This window comes from Haliotis rufescens, unplaced genomic scaffold, assembly GCF_023055435.1.
Source record: "Haliotis rufescens isolate VD_foot unplaced genomic scaffold, xgHalRufe1.0.p SCAF_2, whole genome shotgun sequence".
Classification (NCBI taxonomy): Eukaryota; Metazoa; Mollusca; class Gastropoda; order Lepetellida; family Haliotidae; genus Haliotis; species Haliotis rufescens.
Genome location: NW_025963890.1, coordinates 21,495,502 through 21,507,807, shown reverse-complemented (window position 1 = coordinate 21,507,807; position 12,306 = coordinate 21,495,502). Strand labels below are relative to the sequence as shown.

Genomic DNA, 12,306 nt, shown 5'->3' with positions numbered 1-12,306 from the left:
GGCGTGAAATTGACAAGAACACAGATTGAATGATGAAATGAGTAGCTCTGAAACTATCCCAAATGCATGCAGGGTTGTAGGTAGAATCAACATGACTGAAAAACGGCAACATGTTTGTCCATGGTTTGTCTCTACAAAAGCGTAGAGTTATCACTTTCAACATCGTTGTCAGGATGGCCGAGCGGTCTAAGGCGCCAGACTCAAGGTATTGCATCAGACCTTCTCCCATAGTGGAGATACGGGTGTTCTGGTCCACGAATGTGGGCGTGGGTTCAAATCCCACTTCTGACACACTTTTTTTTCTCCCTTCAAACATGGCCTTTCCTAAAGCATATTGCCTTCATTTGGATAATAGCAGACATGTGCGAGTCCTGGTATCATTTTGGAAGACTGGTACGTAAAAATGTGATTAATGGTACAAACATGCAAATGAAACGATGTTCGTTCTTCATAAATTGGTGATTGATACAAAAAGTTGTCCCGCGAGCCGGATTTGAACCAGCGACCTAAGGATTGCCAATTACAGATTTGCCACTACAGTCCTCCGCTCTACCAACTGAGCTATCACGGGTGCTGACATTTGAGTTCGTTTTAATAGCTAGGCTGATTTTCTCTCAAATCAATAGGACTTTCCTCGCTTGACTGCTCACCTACTTCCTCCTGGGCGACAGTGTGTTATGGGCAGCAACCTGCTTAATATTATTGAAGGTTCATTTCAACCTCACATACAAATATGTCTCCTTACACCAATCTCCAGTCGGACAAGTTGAAATGTCCGGCGGTCAGTATGGTATCTTTTAACAGAGAGCTAGCCTAATCCTTAAAATCATGCTCCACCACGTGAAGACAACCTGAACGTGCAACACTGTTATTTGTTTGAAACGTGCGAAGACCATATGGCAAGCCCAAACCTCGTGACAATCGAGAGTTGCATGAAGAGTCAATCCATCACATCACTTACGTTGAAACGGAAAGGCGTGAAATTGACAAGAACACAGATTGAATGATGAAATGAGTAGCTCTGAAACTATCCCAAATGCATGCAGGGTTGTAGGTAGAATCAACATGACTGAAAAACGGCAACATGTTTGTCCATGGTTTGTCTCTACAAAAGCGTAGAGTTATCACTTTCAACATCGTTGTCAGGATGGCCGAGCGGTCTAAGGCGCCAGACTCAAGGTATTGCATCAGACCTTCTCCCATAGTGGAGATACGGGTGTTCTGGTCCACGAATGTGGGCGTGGGTTCAAATCCCACTTCTGACACACTTTTTTTTCTCCCTTCAAACATTGCCTTTCCTAAAGCATATTGCCTTCATTTGGATAATAGCAGACATGTGCGAGTCCTGGTATCATTTTGGAAGACTGGTACGTAAAAATGTGATTAATGGTACAAACATGCAAATGAAACGATGTTCGTTCTTCATAAATTGGTGATTGATACAAAAAGTTGTCCCGCGAGCCGGATTTGAACCAGCGACCTAAGGATTGCCAATTACAGCCTTGCCACTACAGTCCTCCGCTCTACCAACTGAGCTATCACGGGTGCTGACATTTGAGTTCGTTTTAATAGCTAGGCTGATTTTCTCTCAAATCAATAGGACTTTCCTCGCTTGACTGCTCACCTACTTCCTCCTGGGCGACAGTGTGTTATGGGCAGCAACCTGCTTAATATTATTGAAGGTTCATTTCAACCTCACATACAAATATGTCTCCTTACACCAATCTCCAGTCGGACAAGTTGAAATATCCAGCTGTCAGTATGGTATCTTTTAACAGAGAGCTAGCCTAATCCTTAAAATCATGCTCCACCAGGTGAAGACAACCTGAACGTGCAACACTGTTATTTGTTTCCAACGTGTGAAGACCATATGGCAAGCCCAAACCTCGTGACAATCGAGAGTTGCATGAAGAGTCAATCCATCACATCACTTACGTTGAAACGGAAAGGCGTGAAATTGACAAGAACACAGATTGAATGATGAAATGAGTAGCTCTGAAACTATCCCAAATGCATGCAGGGTTGTAGGTAGAATCAACATGACTGAAAAACGGCAACATGTTTGTCCATGGTTTGTCTCTACAAAAGCGTAGAGTTATCACTTTCAACATCGTTGTCAGGATGGCCGAGCGGTCTAAGGCGCCAGACTCAAGGTATTGCATCAGACCTTCTCCCATAGTGGAGATACGGGTGTTCTGGTCCACGAATGTGGGCGTGGGTTCAAATCCCACTTCTGACACACTTTTTTTTCTCCCTTCAAACATGGCCTTTCCTAAAGCATATTGCCTTCATTTGGATAATAGCAGACATGTGCGAGTCCTGGTATCATTTTGGAAGACTGGTACGTAAAAATGTGATTAATGGTACAAACATGCAAATGAAACGATGTTCGTTCTTCATAAATTGGTGATTGATACAAAAAGTTGTCCCGCGAGCCGGATTTGAACCAGCGACCTAAGGATTGCCAATTACAGCCTTGCCACTACAGTCCTCCGCTCTACCAACTGAGCTATCACGGGTGCTGACATTTGAGTTCGTTTTAATAGCTAGGCTGATTTTCTCTCAAATCAATAGGACTTTCCTCGCTTGACTGCTCACCTACTTCCTCCTGGGCGACAGTGTGTTATGGGCAGCAACCTGCTTAATATTATTGAAGGTTCATTTCAACCTCACATACAAATATGTCTCCTTACACCAATCTCCAGTCGGACAAGTTGAAATGTCCGGCGGTCAGTATGGTATCTTTTAACAGAGAGCTAGCCTAATCCTTAAAATCATGCTCCACCACGTGAAGACAACCTGAACGTGCAACACTGTTATTTGTTTGAAACGTGCGAAGACCATATGGCAAGCCCAAACCTCGTGACAATCGAGAGTTGCATGAAGAGTCAATCCATCACATCACTTACGTTGAAACGGAAAGGCGTGAAATTGACAAGAACACAGATTGAATGATGAAATGAGTAGCTCTGAAACTATCCCAAATGCATGCAGGGTTGTAGGTAGAATCAACATGACTGAAAAACGGCAACATGTTTGTCCATGGTTTGTCTCTACAAAAGCGTAGAGTTATCACTTTCAACATCGTTGTCAGGATGGCCGAGCGGTCTAAGGCGCCAGACTCAAGGTATTGCATCAGACCTTCTCCCATAGTGGAGATACGGGTGTTCTGGTCCACGAATGTGGGCGTGGGTTCAAATCCCACTTCTGACACACTTTTTTTTCTCCCTTCAAACATTGCCTTTCCTAAAGCATATTGCCTTCATTTGGATAATAGCAGACATGTGCGAGTCCTGGTATCATTTTGGAAGACTGGTACGTAAAAATGTGATTAATGGTACAAACATGCAAATGAAACGATGTTCGTTCTTCATAAATTGGTGATTGATACAAAAAGTTGTCCCGCGAGCCGGATTTGAACCAGCGACCTAAGGATTGCCAATTACAGCCTTGCCACTACAGTCCTCCGCTCTACCAACTGAGCTATCACGGGTGCTGACATTTGAGTTCGTTTTAATAGCTAGGCTGATTTTCTCTCAAATCAATAGGACTTTCCTCGCTTGACTGCTCACCTACTTCCTCCTGGGCGACAGTGTGTTATGGGCAGCAACCTGCTTAATATTATTGAAGGTTCATTTCAACCTCACATACAAATATGTCTCCTTACACCAATCTCCAGTCGGACAAGTTGAAATATCCAGCTGTCAGTATGGTATCTTTTAACAGAGAGCTAGCCTAATCCTTAAAATCATGCTCCACCAGGTGAAGACAACCTGAACGTGCAACACTGTTATTTGTTTCCAACGTGTGAAGACCATATGGCAAGCCCAAACCTCGTGACAATCGAGAGTTGCATGAAGAGTCAATCCATCACATCACTTACGTTGAAACGGAAAGGCGTGAAATTGACAAGAACACAGATTGAATGATGAAATGAGTAGCTCTGAAACTATCCCAAATGCATGCAGGGTTGTAGGTAGAATCAACATGACTGAAAAACGGCAACATGTTTGTCCATGGTTTGTCTCTACAAAAGCGTAGAGTTATCACTTTCAACATCGTTGTCAGGATGGCCGAGCGGTCTAAGGCGCCAGACTCAAGGTATTGCATCAGACCTTCTCCCATAGTGGAGATACGGGTGTTCTGGTCCACGAATGTGGGCGTGGGTTCAAATCCCACTTCTGACACACTTTTTTTTCTCCCTTCAAACATGGCCTTTCCTAAAGCATATTGCCTTCATTTGGATAATAGCAGACATGTGCGAGTCCTGGTATCATTTTGGAAGACTGGTACGTAAAAATGTGATTAATGGTACAAACATGCAAATGAAACGATGTTCGTTCTTCATAAATTGGTGATTGATACAAAAAGTTGTCCCGCGAGCCGGATTTGAACCAGCGACCTAAGGATTGCCAATTACAGCCTTGCCACTACAGTCCTCCGCTCTACCAACTGAGCTATCACGGGTGCTGACATTTGAGTTCGTTTTAATAGCTAGGCTGATTTTCTCTCAAATCAATAGGACTTTCCTCGCTTGACTGCTCACCTACTTCCTCCTGGGCGACAGTGTGTTATGGGCAGCAACCTGCTTAATATTATTGAAGGTTCATTTCAACCTCACATACAAATATGTCTCCTTACACCAATCTCCAGTCGGACAACTTGAAATGTCCAGCAGTCAGTATGGTATCTTTTAACAGAGAGCTAGCCTAATCCTTAAAATCATGCTCCACCACGTGAAGACAACCTGAACGTGCAACACTGTTATGTGTTTGAAACGTGCGAAGACCATATGGCAAGCCCAAACCTCGTGACAATCGAGAGTTGCATGAAGAGTCAATCCATCACATCACTTACGTTGAAACGGAAAGGCGTGAAATTGACAAGAACACAGATTGAATGATGAAATGAGTAGCTCTGAAACTATCCCAAATGCATGCAGGGTTGTAGGTAGAATCAACATGACTGAAAAACGGCAACATGTTTGTCCATGGTTTGTCTCTACAAAAGCGTAGAGTTATCACTTTCAACATCGTTGTCAGGATGGCCGAGCGGTCTAAGGCGCCAGACTCAAGGTATTGCATCAGACCTTCTCCCATAGTGGAGATACGGGTGTTCTGGTCCACGAATGTGGGCGTGGGTTCAAATCCCACTTCTGACACACTTTTTTTTCTCCCTTCAAACATGGCCTTTCCTAAAGCATATTGCCTTCATTTGGATAATAGCAGACATGTGCGAGTCCTGGTATCATTTTGGAAGACTGGTACGTAAAAATGTGATTAATGGTACAAACATGCAAATGAAACGATGTTCGTTCTTCATAAATTGGTGATTGATACAAAAAGTTGTCCCGCGAGCCGGATTTGAACCAGCGACCTAAGGATTGCCAATTACAGATTTGCCACTACAGTCCTCCGCTCTACCAACTGAGCTATCACGGGTGCTGACATTTGAGTTCGTTTTAATAGCTAGGCTGATTTTCTCTCAAATCAATAGGACTTTCCTTGCTTGACTGCGCACCTACTTCCTCCTTGGCGACAGTGTGTTATGGGCAGCAACCTGCTTAATATTATTGAAGGTTCATTTCAACCTCACATACAAATATGTCTCCTTACACCAATCTCCAGTCGGACAAGTTGAAATGTCCAGCGGTCAGTATGGTATCTTTTAACAGAGAGCTAGCCTAATCCTTAAAATCATGCTCCACCACGTGAAGACAACCTGAACGTGCAACACTGTTATTTGTTTGAAACGTGCGAAGACCATATGGCAAGCCCAAACCTCGTGACAATCGAGAGTTGCATGAAGAGTCAATCCATCACATCACTTACGTTGAAACGGAAAGGCGTGAAATTGACAAGAACACAGATTGAATGATAAAATGAGTAGCTCTGAAACTATCCCAAATGCATGCAGGGTTGTAGGTAGAATCAACATGACTGAAAAACGGCAACATGTTTGTCCATGGTTTGTCTCTACAAAAGCGTAGAGTTATCACTTTCAACATCGTTGTCAGGATGGCCGAGCGGTCTAAGGCGCCAGACTCAAGGTATTGCATCAGACCTTCTCCCATAGTGGAGATACGGGTGTTCTGGTCCACGAATGTGGGCGTGGGTTCAAATCCCACTTCTGACACACTTTTTTTTCTCCCTTCAAACATTGCCTTTCCTAAAGCATATTGCCTTCATTTGGATAATAGCAGACATGTGCGAGTCCTGGTATCATTTTGGAAGACTGGTACGTAAAAATGTGATTAATGGTACAAACATGCAAATGAAACGATGTTCGTTCTTCATAAATTGGTGATTGATACAAAAAGTTGTCCCGCGAGCCGGATTTGAACCAGCGACCTAAGGATTGCCAATTACAGCCTTGCCACTACAGTCCTCCGCTCTACCAACTGAGCTATCACGGGTGCTGACATTTGAGTTCGTTTTAATAGCTAGGCTGATTTTCTCTCAAATCAATAGGACTTTCCTCGCTTGACTGCTCACCTACTTCCTCCTGGGCGACAGTGTGTTATGGGCAGCAACCTGCTTAATATTATTGAAGGTTCATTTCAACCTCACATACAAATATGTCTCCTTACACCAATCTCCAGTCGGACAAGTTGAAATGTCCAGCGGTCAGTATGGTATCTTTTAACAGAGAGCTAGCCTAATCCTTAAAATCATGCTCCACCAGGTGAAGACAACCTGAACGTGCAACACTGTTATTTGTTTGAAACGTGCGAAGACCATATGGCAAGCCCAAACCTCGTGACAATCGAGAGTTGCATGAAGAGTCAATCCATCACATCACTTACGTTGAAACGGAAAGGCGTGAAATTGACAAGAACACAGATTGAATGATGAAATGAGTAGCTCTGAAACTATCCCAAAGCATGCAGGGTTGTAGGTAGAATCAACATGACTGAAAAACGGCAACATGTTTGTCCATGGTTTGTCTCTACAAAAGCGTAGAGTTATCACTTTCAACATCGTTGTCAGGATGGCCGAGCGGTCTAAGGCGCCAGACTCAAGGTATTGCATCAGACCTTCTCCCATAGTGGAGATACGGGTGTTCTGGTCCATGAATGTGGGCGTGGGTTCAAATCCCACTTCTGACACACTTTTTTTTCTCCCTTCAAACATGGCCTTTCCTAAAGCATATTGCCTTCATTTGGATAATAGCAGACATGTGCGAGTCCTGGTATCATTTTGGAAGACTGGTACGTAAAAATGTGATTAATGGTACAAACATGCAAATGAAACGATGTTCGTTCTTCACAAATTGGTGATTGACACAAAAAGTTGTCCCGCGAGCAGGATTTGAACCAGCGACCTAAGGATTGCCAATTACAGCCTTGCCACTACAGTCCTCGGCTCTACCAACTGAGCTATCACGGGTGCTGACATTTGAGTTCGTTTTAATAGCTAGGCTGATTTTCTCTCAAATCAATAGGACTTTCCTCGCTTGACTGCTCACCTACTTCCTCCTGGGCGACAGTGTGTTATGGGCAGCAACCTGCTTAATATTATTGAAGGTTCATTTCAACCTCACATACAAATATGTCTCCTTACACCAATCTCCAGTCGGAGCTAGCCTAATCCTTAAAATCATCCTCCACCACGTGAAGACAACCTGAACGTGCAACACTGTTATGTGTTTGAAACGTGTGAAGACCATATGGCAAGCCCAAACCTCGTGACAATCGAGAGTTGCATGAAGAGTCAATCCATCACATCACTTACGTTGAAACGGAAAGGCGTGAAATTGACAAGAACACAGATTGAATGATGAAATGAGTAGCTCTGAAACTATCCCAAATGCATGCAGGGTTGTAGGTAGAATCAACATGACTGAAAAACGGCAACATGTTTGTCTATGGTTTGTCTCTACAAAAGCGTAGAGTTATCACTTTCAACATCGTTGTCAGGATGGCCGAGCGGTCTAAGGCGCCAGACTCAAGGTATTGCATCAGACCTTCTCCCATAGTGGAGATACGGGTGTTCTGGTCCACGAATGTGGGCGTGGGTTCAAATCCCACTTCTGACACACTTTTTTTTCTCCCTTCAAACATTGCCTTTCCTAAAACATATTGCCTTCATTTGGATAATAGCAGACATGTGCGAGTCCTGGTATCATTTTGGAAGACTGGTACGTAAAAATGTGATTAATGGTACAAACATGCAAATGAAACGATGTTCGTTCTTCATAAATTGGTGATTGATACAAAACGTTGTCCCGCGAGCCGGATTTGAACCAGCGACCTAAGGATTGCCAATTACAGCCTTGCCACTACAGTCCTCCGCTCTACCAACTGAGCTATCACGGGTGCTGACATTTGAGTTCGTTTTAATAGCTAGGCTGATTTTCTCTCAAATCAATAGGACTTTCCTCGCTTGACTGCTCACCTACTTCCTCCTGGGCGACAGTGTGTTATGGGCAGCAACCTGCTTAATATTATTGAAGGTTCATTTCAACCTCACATACAAATATGTCTCCTTACACCAATCTCCAGTCGGACAAGTTGAAATGTCCAGCGGTCAGTATGGTATCTTTTAACAGAGAGCTAGCCTAATCCTTAAAATCATCCTCCACCACGTGAAGACAACCTGAACGTGCAACACAGTTATGTGTTTGAAACGTGCGAAGACCATATGGCAAGCCAAACCTCGTGACAATCGAGAGTTGCATGAAGAGTCAATCCATCACATCACTTACGTTGAAACGGAAAGGCGTGAAATTGACAAGAACACAGATTGAATGATGAAATGATTAGCTCTGAAAATATCCCAAATGCATGCAGGGTTGTAGGTAGAATCAACATGACTGAAAAACGGCAACATGTTTGTCCATGGTTTGTCTCTACAAAAGCGTAGAGTTATCACTTTCAACATCGTTGTCAGGATGGCCGAGCGGTCTAAGGCGCCAGACTCAAGGTATTGCATCAGACCTTCTCCCATAGTGGAGATACGGGTGTTCTGGTCCACGAATGTGGGCGTGGGTTCAAATCCCACTTCTGACACACTTTTTTTTCTCCCTTCAAACATGGCCTTTCCTAAAGCATATTGCCTTCATTTGGATAATAGCAGACATGTGCGAGTCCTGGTATCATTTTGGAAGACTGGTACGTAAAAATGTGATTAATGGTACAAACATGCAAATGAAACGATGTTCGTTCTTCATAAATTGGTGATTGATACAAAACGTTGTCCCGCGAGCCGGATTTGAACCAGCGACCTAAGGATTGCCAATTACAGATTTGCCACTACAGTCCTCCGCTCTACCAACTGAGCTATCACGGGTGCTGACATTTGAGTTCGTTTTAATAGCTAGGCTGATTTTCTCTCAAATCAATAGGACTTTCCTCGCTTGACTGCTCACCTACTTCCTCCTGGGCGACAGTGTGTTATGGGCAGCAACCTGCTTAATATTATTGAAGGTTCATTTCAACCTCACATACAAATATGTCTCCTTACACCAATCTCCAGTCGGACAAGTTGAAATGTCCAGCGGTCAGTATGGTATCTTTTAACAGAGAGCTAGCCTAATCCTTAAAATCATCCTCCACCACGTGAAGACAACCTGAACGTGCAACACTGTTATGTGTTTGAAACGTGCGAAGACCATATGGCAAGCCAAACCTCGTGACAATCGAGAGTTGCATGAAGAGTCAATCCATCACATCACTTACGTTGAAACGGAAAGGCGTGAAATTGACAAGAACACAGATTGAATGATGAAATGATTAGCTCTGAAAATATCCCAAATGCATGCAGGGTTGTAGGTAGAATCAACATGAATGAAAAACGGCAACATGTTTGTCCATGGTTTGTCTCTACAAAAGCGTAGAGTTATCACTTTCAACATCGTTGTCAGGATGGCCGAGCGGTCTAAGGCGCCAGACTCAAGGTATTGCATCAGACCTTCTCCCATAGTGGAGATACGGGTGTTCTGGTCCACGAATGTGGGCGTGGGTTCAAATCCCACTTCTGACACACTTTTTTTTCTCCCTTCAAACATGGCCTTTCCTAAAGCATATTGCCTTCATTTGGATAATAGCAGACATGTGCGAGTCCTGGTATCATTTTGGAAGACTGGTACGTAAAAATGTGATTAATGGTACAAACATGCAAATGAAACGATGTTCGTTCTTCATAAATTGGTGATTGATACAAAACGTTGTCCCGCGAGCCGGATTTGAACCAGCGACCTAAGGATTGCCAATTACAGCCTTGCCACTACAGTCCTCCGCTCTACCAACTGAGCTATCACGGGTGCTGACATTTGAGTTCGTTTTAATAGCTAGGCTGATTTTCTCTCAAATCAATAGGACTTTCCTCGCTTGACTGCTCACCTACTTCCTCCTGGGCGACAGTGTGTTATGGGCAGCAACCTGCTTAATATTATTGAAGGTTCATTTCAACCTCACATACAAATATGTCTCCTTACACCAATCTCCAGTCGGACAAGTTGAAATGTCCAGCGGTCAGTATGGTATCTTTTAACAGAGAGCTAGCCTAATCCTTAAAATCATCCTCCACCACGTGAAGACAACCTGAACGTGCAACACTGTTATGTGTTTGAAACGTGCGAAGACCATATGGCAAGCCAAACCTCGTGACAATCGAGAGTTGCATGAAGAGTCAATCCATCACATCACTTACGTTGAAACGGAAAGGCGTGAAATTGACAAGAACACAGATTGAATGATGAAATGATTAGCTCTGAAAATATCCCAAATGCATGCAGGGTTGTAGGTAGAATCAACATGACTGAAAAACGGCAACATGTTTGTCCATGGTTTGTCTCTACAAAAGCGTAGAGTTATCACTTTCAACATCGTTGTCAGGATGGCCGAGCGGTCTAAGGCGCCAGACTCAAGGTATTGCATCAGACCTTCTCCCATAGTGGAGATACGGGTGTTCTGGTCCACGAATGTGGGCGTGGGTTCAAATCCCACTTCTGACACACTTTTTTTTCTCCCTTCAAACATGGCCTTTCCTAAAGCATATTGCCTTCATTTGGATAATAGCAGACATGTGCGAGTCCTGGTATCATTTTGGAAGACTGGTACGTAAAAATGTGATTAATGGTACAAACATGCAAATGAAACGATGTTCGTTCTTCATAAATTGGTGATTGATACAAAACGTTGTCCCGCGAGCCGGATTTGAACCAGCGACCTAAGGATTGCCAATTACAGCCTTGCCACTACAGTCCTCCGCTCTACCAACTGAGCTATCACGGGTGCTGACATTTGAGTTCGTTTTAATAGCTAGGCTGATTTTCTCTCAAATCAATAGGACTTTCCTCGCTTGACTGCTCACCTACTTCCTCCTGGGCGACAGTGTGTTATGGGCAGCAACCTGCTTAATATTATTGAAGGTTCATTTCAACCTCACATACAAATATGTCTCCTTACACCAATCTCCAGTCGGACAAGTTGAAATGTCCAGCGGTCAGTATGGTATCTTTTAACAGAGAGCTAGCCTAATCCTTAAAATCATCCTCCACCACGTGAAGACAACCTGAACGTGCAACACTGTTATGTGTTTGAAACGTGCGAAGACCATATGGCAAGCCAAACCTCGTGACAATCGAGAGTTGCATGAAGAGTCAATCCATCACATCACTTACGTTGAAACGGAAAGGCGTGAAATTGACAAGAACACAGATTGAATGATGAAATGATTAGCTCTGAAAATATCCCAAATGCATGCAGGGTTGTAGGTAGAATCAACATGAATGAAAAACGGCAACATGTTTGTCCATGGTTTGTCTCTACAAAAGCGTAGAGTTATCACTTTCAACATCGTTGTCAGGATGGCCGAGCGGTCTAAGGCGCCAGACTCAAGGTATTGCATCAGACCTTCTCCCATAGTGGAGATACGGGTGTTCTGGTCCACGAATGTGGGCGTGGGTTCAAATCCCACTTCTGACACACTTTTTTTTCTCCCTTCAAACATGGCCTTTCCTAAAGCATATTGCCTTCATTTGGATAATAGCAGACATGTGCGAGTCCTGGTATCATTTTGGAAGACTGGTACGTAAAAATGTGATTAATGGTACAAACATGCAAATGAAACGATGTTCGTTCTTCATAAATTGGTGATTGATACAAAACGTTGTCCCGCGAGCCGGATTTGAACCAGCGACCTAAGGATTGCCAATTACAGCCTTGCCACTACAGTCCTCCGCTCTACCAACTGAGCTATCACGGGTGCTGACATTTGAGTTCGTTTTAATAGCTAGGCTGATTTTCTCTCAAATCAATAGGACTTTCCTCGCTTGACTGCTCACCTACTTCCTCCTGGGCGA

The 12,306-nt window shown here is 43.6% G+C and overlaps 26 non-coding genes across 26 annotated transcripts; 13 read left to right on the top strand and 13 right to left on the bottom strand.

The window, feature by feature from the left end:
* The first annotated feature begins 167 nt into the window (after nucleotides 1-167).
* On the top strand, nucleotides 168-291 carry Trnal-caa. The gene is made up of 2 exons: nucleotides 168-205; nucleotides 246-291. It is a non-coding gene; the product is annotated as a tRNA-Leu (tRNA).
* A 187-nt stretch (nucleotides 292-478) lies between these two features.
* Nucleotides 479-571, bottom strand: Trnay-gua. The gene is made up of 2 exons: nucleotides 535-571; nucleotides 479-514 (listed from the first exon to the last, which is right to left on the bottom strand). It is a non-coding gene; the product is annotated as a tRNA-Tyr (tRNA).
* Nucleotides 572-1,141: 570 nt separating this feature from the next.
* Trnal-caa lies at nucleotides 1,142-1,265 on the top strand. Its single transcript has 2 exons — nucleotides 1,142-1,179; nucleotides 1,220-1,265. It is a non-coding gene; the product is annotated as a tRNA-Leu (tRNA).
* A 187-nt stretch (nucleotides 1,266-1,452) lies between these two features.
* Trnay-gua lies at nucleotides 1,453-1,545 on the bottom strand. The gene is made up of 2 exons: nucleotides 1,509-1,545; nucleotides 1,453-1,488 (listed from the first exon to the last, which is right to left on the bottom strand). It is a non-coding gene; the product is annotated as a tRNA-Tyr (tRNA).
* A 570-nt stretch (nucleotides 1,546-2,115) lies between these two features.
* Trnal-caa lies at nucleotides 2,116-2,239 on the top strand. The gene is made up of 2 exons: nucleotides 2,116-2,153; nucleotides 2,194-2,239. It is a non-coding gene; the product is annotated as a tRNA-Leu (tRNA).
* A 187-nt stretch (nucleotides 2,240-2,426) lies between these two features.
* Nucleotides 2,427-2,519, bottom strand: Trnay-gua. Its single transcript has 2 exons — nucleotides 2,483-2,519; nucleotides 2,427-2,462 (listed from the first exon to the last, which is right to left on the bottom strand). It is a non-coding gene; the product is annotated as a tRNA-Tyr (tRNA).
* Nucleotides 2,520-3,089: 570 nt separating this feature from the next.
* On the top strand, nucleotides 3,090-3,213 carry Trnal-caa. Its single transcript has 2 exons — nucleotides 3,090-3,127; nucleotides 3,168-3,213. It is a non-coding gene; the product is annotated as a tRNA-Leu (tRNA).
* Nucleotides 3,214-3,400: 187 nt separating this feature from the next.
* Nucleotides 3,401-3,493, bottom strand: Trnay-gua. Its single transcript has 2 exons — nucleotides 3,457-3,493; nucleotides 3,401-3,436 (listed from the first exon to the last, which is right to left on the bottom strand). It is a non-coding gene; the product is annotated as a tRNA-Tyr (tRNA).
* A 570-nt stretch (nucleotides 3,494-4,063) lies between these two features.
* Trnal-caa lies at nucleotides 4,064-4,187 on the top strand. The gene is made up of 2 exons: nucleotides 4,064-4,101; nucleotides 4,142-4,187. It is a non-coding gene; the product is annotated as a tRNA-Leu (tRNA).
* Nucleotides 4,188-4,374: 187 nt separating this feature from the next.
* On the bottom strand, nucleotides 4,375-4,467 carry Trnay-gua. The gene is made up of 2 exons: nucleotides 4,431-4,467; nucleotides 4,375-4,410 (listed from the first exon to the last, which is right to left on the bottom strand). It is a non-coding gene; the product is annotated as a tRNA-Tyr (tRNA).
* A 570-nt stretch (nucleotides 4,468-5,037) lies between these two features.
* On the top strand, nucleotides 5,038-5,161 carry Trnal-caa. The gene is made up of 2 exons: nucleotides 5,038-5,075; nucleotides 5,116-5,161. It is a non-coding gene; the product is annotated as a tRNA-Leu (tRNA).
* Nucleotides 5,162-5,348: 187 nt separating this feature from the next.
* Trnay-gua lies at nucleotides 5,349-5,441 on the bottom strand. Its single transcript has 2 exons — nucleotides 5,405-5,441; nucleotides 5,349-5,384 (listed from the first exon to the last, which is right to left on the bottom strand). It is a non-coding gene; the product is annotated as a tRNA-Tyr (tRNA).
* A 570-nt stretch (nucleotides 5,442-6,011) lies between these two features.
* On the top strand, nucleotides 6,012-6,135 carry Trnal-caa. Its single transcript has 2 exons — nucleotides 6,012-6,049; nucleotides 6,090-6,135. It is a non-coding gene; the product is annotated as a tRNA-Leu (tRNA).
* Nucleotides 6,136-6,322: 187 nt separating this feature from the next.
* On the bottom strand, nucleotides 6,323-6,415 carry Trnay-gua. The gene is made up of 2 exons: nucleotides 6,379-6,415; nucleotides 6,323-6,358 (listed from the first exon to the last, which is right to left on the bottom strand). It is a non-coding gene; the product is annotated as a tRNA-Tyr (tRNA).
* A 569-nt stretch (nucleotides 6,416-6,984) lies between these two features.
* Trnal-caa lies at nucleotides 6,985-7,108 on the top strand. Its single transcript has 2 exons — nucleotides 6,985-7,022; nucleotides 7,063-7,108. It is a non-coding gene; the product is annotated as a tRNA-Leu (tRNA).
* A 187-nt stretch (nucleotides 7,109-7,295) lies between these two features.
* Trnay-gua lies at nucleotides 7,296-7,388 on the bottom strand. Its single transcript has 2 exons — nucleotides 7,352-7,388; nucleotides 7,296-7,331 (listed from the first exon to the last, which is right to left on the bottom strand). It is a non-coding gene; the product is annotated as a tRNA-Tyr (tRNA).
* Nucleotides 7,389-7,913: 525 nt separating this feature from the next.
* Trnal-caa lies at nucleotides 7,914-8,037 on the top strand. Its single transcript has 2 exons — nucleotides 7,914-7,951; nucleotides 7,992-8,037. It is a non-coding gene; the product is annotated as a tRNA-Leu (tRNA).
* Nucleotides 8,038-8,224: 187 nt separating this feature from the next.
* On the bottom strand, nucleotides 8,225-8,317 carry Trnay-gua. The gene is made up of 2 exons: nucleotides 8,281-8,317; nucleotides 8,225-8,260 (listed from the first exon to the last, which is right to left on the bottom strand). It is a non-coding gene; the product is annotated as a tRNA-Tyr (tRNA).
* Nucleotides 8,318-8,886: 569 nt separating this feature from the next.
* Nucleotides 8,887-9,010, top strand: Trnal-caa. The gene is made up of 2 exons: nucleotides 8,887-8,924; nucleotides 8,965-9,010. It is a non-coding gene; the product is annotated as a tRNA-Leu (tRNA).
* Nucleotides 9,011-9,197: 187 nt separating this feature from the next.
* Nucleotides 9,198-9,290, bottom strand: Trnay-gua. Its single transcript has 2 exons — nucleotides 9,254-9,290; nucleotides 9,198-9,233 (listed from the first exon to the last, which is right to left on the bottom strand). It is a non-coding gene; the product is annotated as a tRNA-Tyr (tRNA).
* Nucleotides 9,291-9,859: 569 nt separating this feature from the next.
* On the top strand, nucleotides 9,860-9,983 carry Trnal-caa. The gene is made up of 2 exons: nucleotides 9,860-9,897; nucleotides 9,938-9,983. It is a non-coding gene; the product is annotated as a tRNA-Leu (tRNA).
* Nucleotides 9,984-10,170: 187 nt separating this feature from the next.
* Nucleotides 10,171-10,263, bottom strand: Trnay-gua. The gene is made up of 2 exons: nucleotides 10,227-10,263; nucleotides 10,171-10,206 (listed from the first exon to the last, which is right to left on the bottom strand). It is a non-coding gene; the product is annotated as a tRNA-Tyr (tRNA).
* A 569-nt stretch (nucleotides 10,264-10,832) lies between these two features.
* On the top strand, nucleotides 10,833-10,956 carry Trnal-caa. The gene is made up of 2 exons: nucleotides 10,833-10,870; nucleotides 10,911-10,956. It is a non-coding gene; the product is annotated as a tRNA-Leu (tRNA).
* Nucleotides 10,957-11,143: 187 nt separating this feature from the next.
* On the bottom strand, nucleotides 11,144-11,236 carry Trnay-gua. The gene is made up of 2 exons: nucleotides 11,200-11,236; nucleotides 11,144-11,179 (listed from the first exon to the last, which is right to left on the bottom strand). It is a non-coding gene; the product is annotated as a tRNA-Tyr (tRNA).
* A 569-nt stretch (nucleotides 11,237-11,805) lies between these two features.
* On the top strand, nucleotides 11,806-11,929 carry Trnal-caa. Its single transcript has 2 exons — nucleotides 11,806-11,843; nucleotides 11,884-11,929. It is a non-coding gene; the product is annotated as a tRNA-Leu (tRNA).
* A 187-nt stretch (nucleotides 11,930-12,116) lies between these two features.
* On the bottom strand, nucleotides 12,117-12,209 carry Trnay-gua. The gene is made up of 2 exons: nucleotides 12,173-12,209; nucleotides 12,117-12,152 (listed from the first exon to the last, which is right to left on the bottom strand). It is a non-coding gene; the product is annotated as a tRNA-Tyr (tRNA).
* Nucleotides 12,210-12,306: the final 97 nt, after the last annotated feature.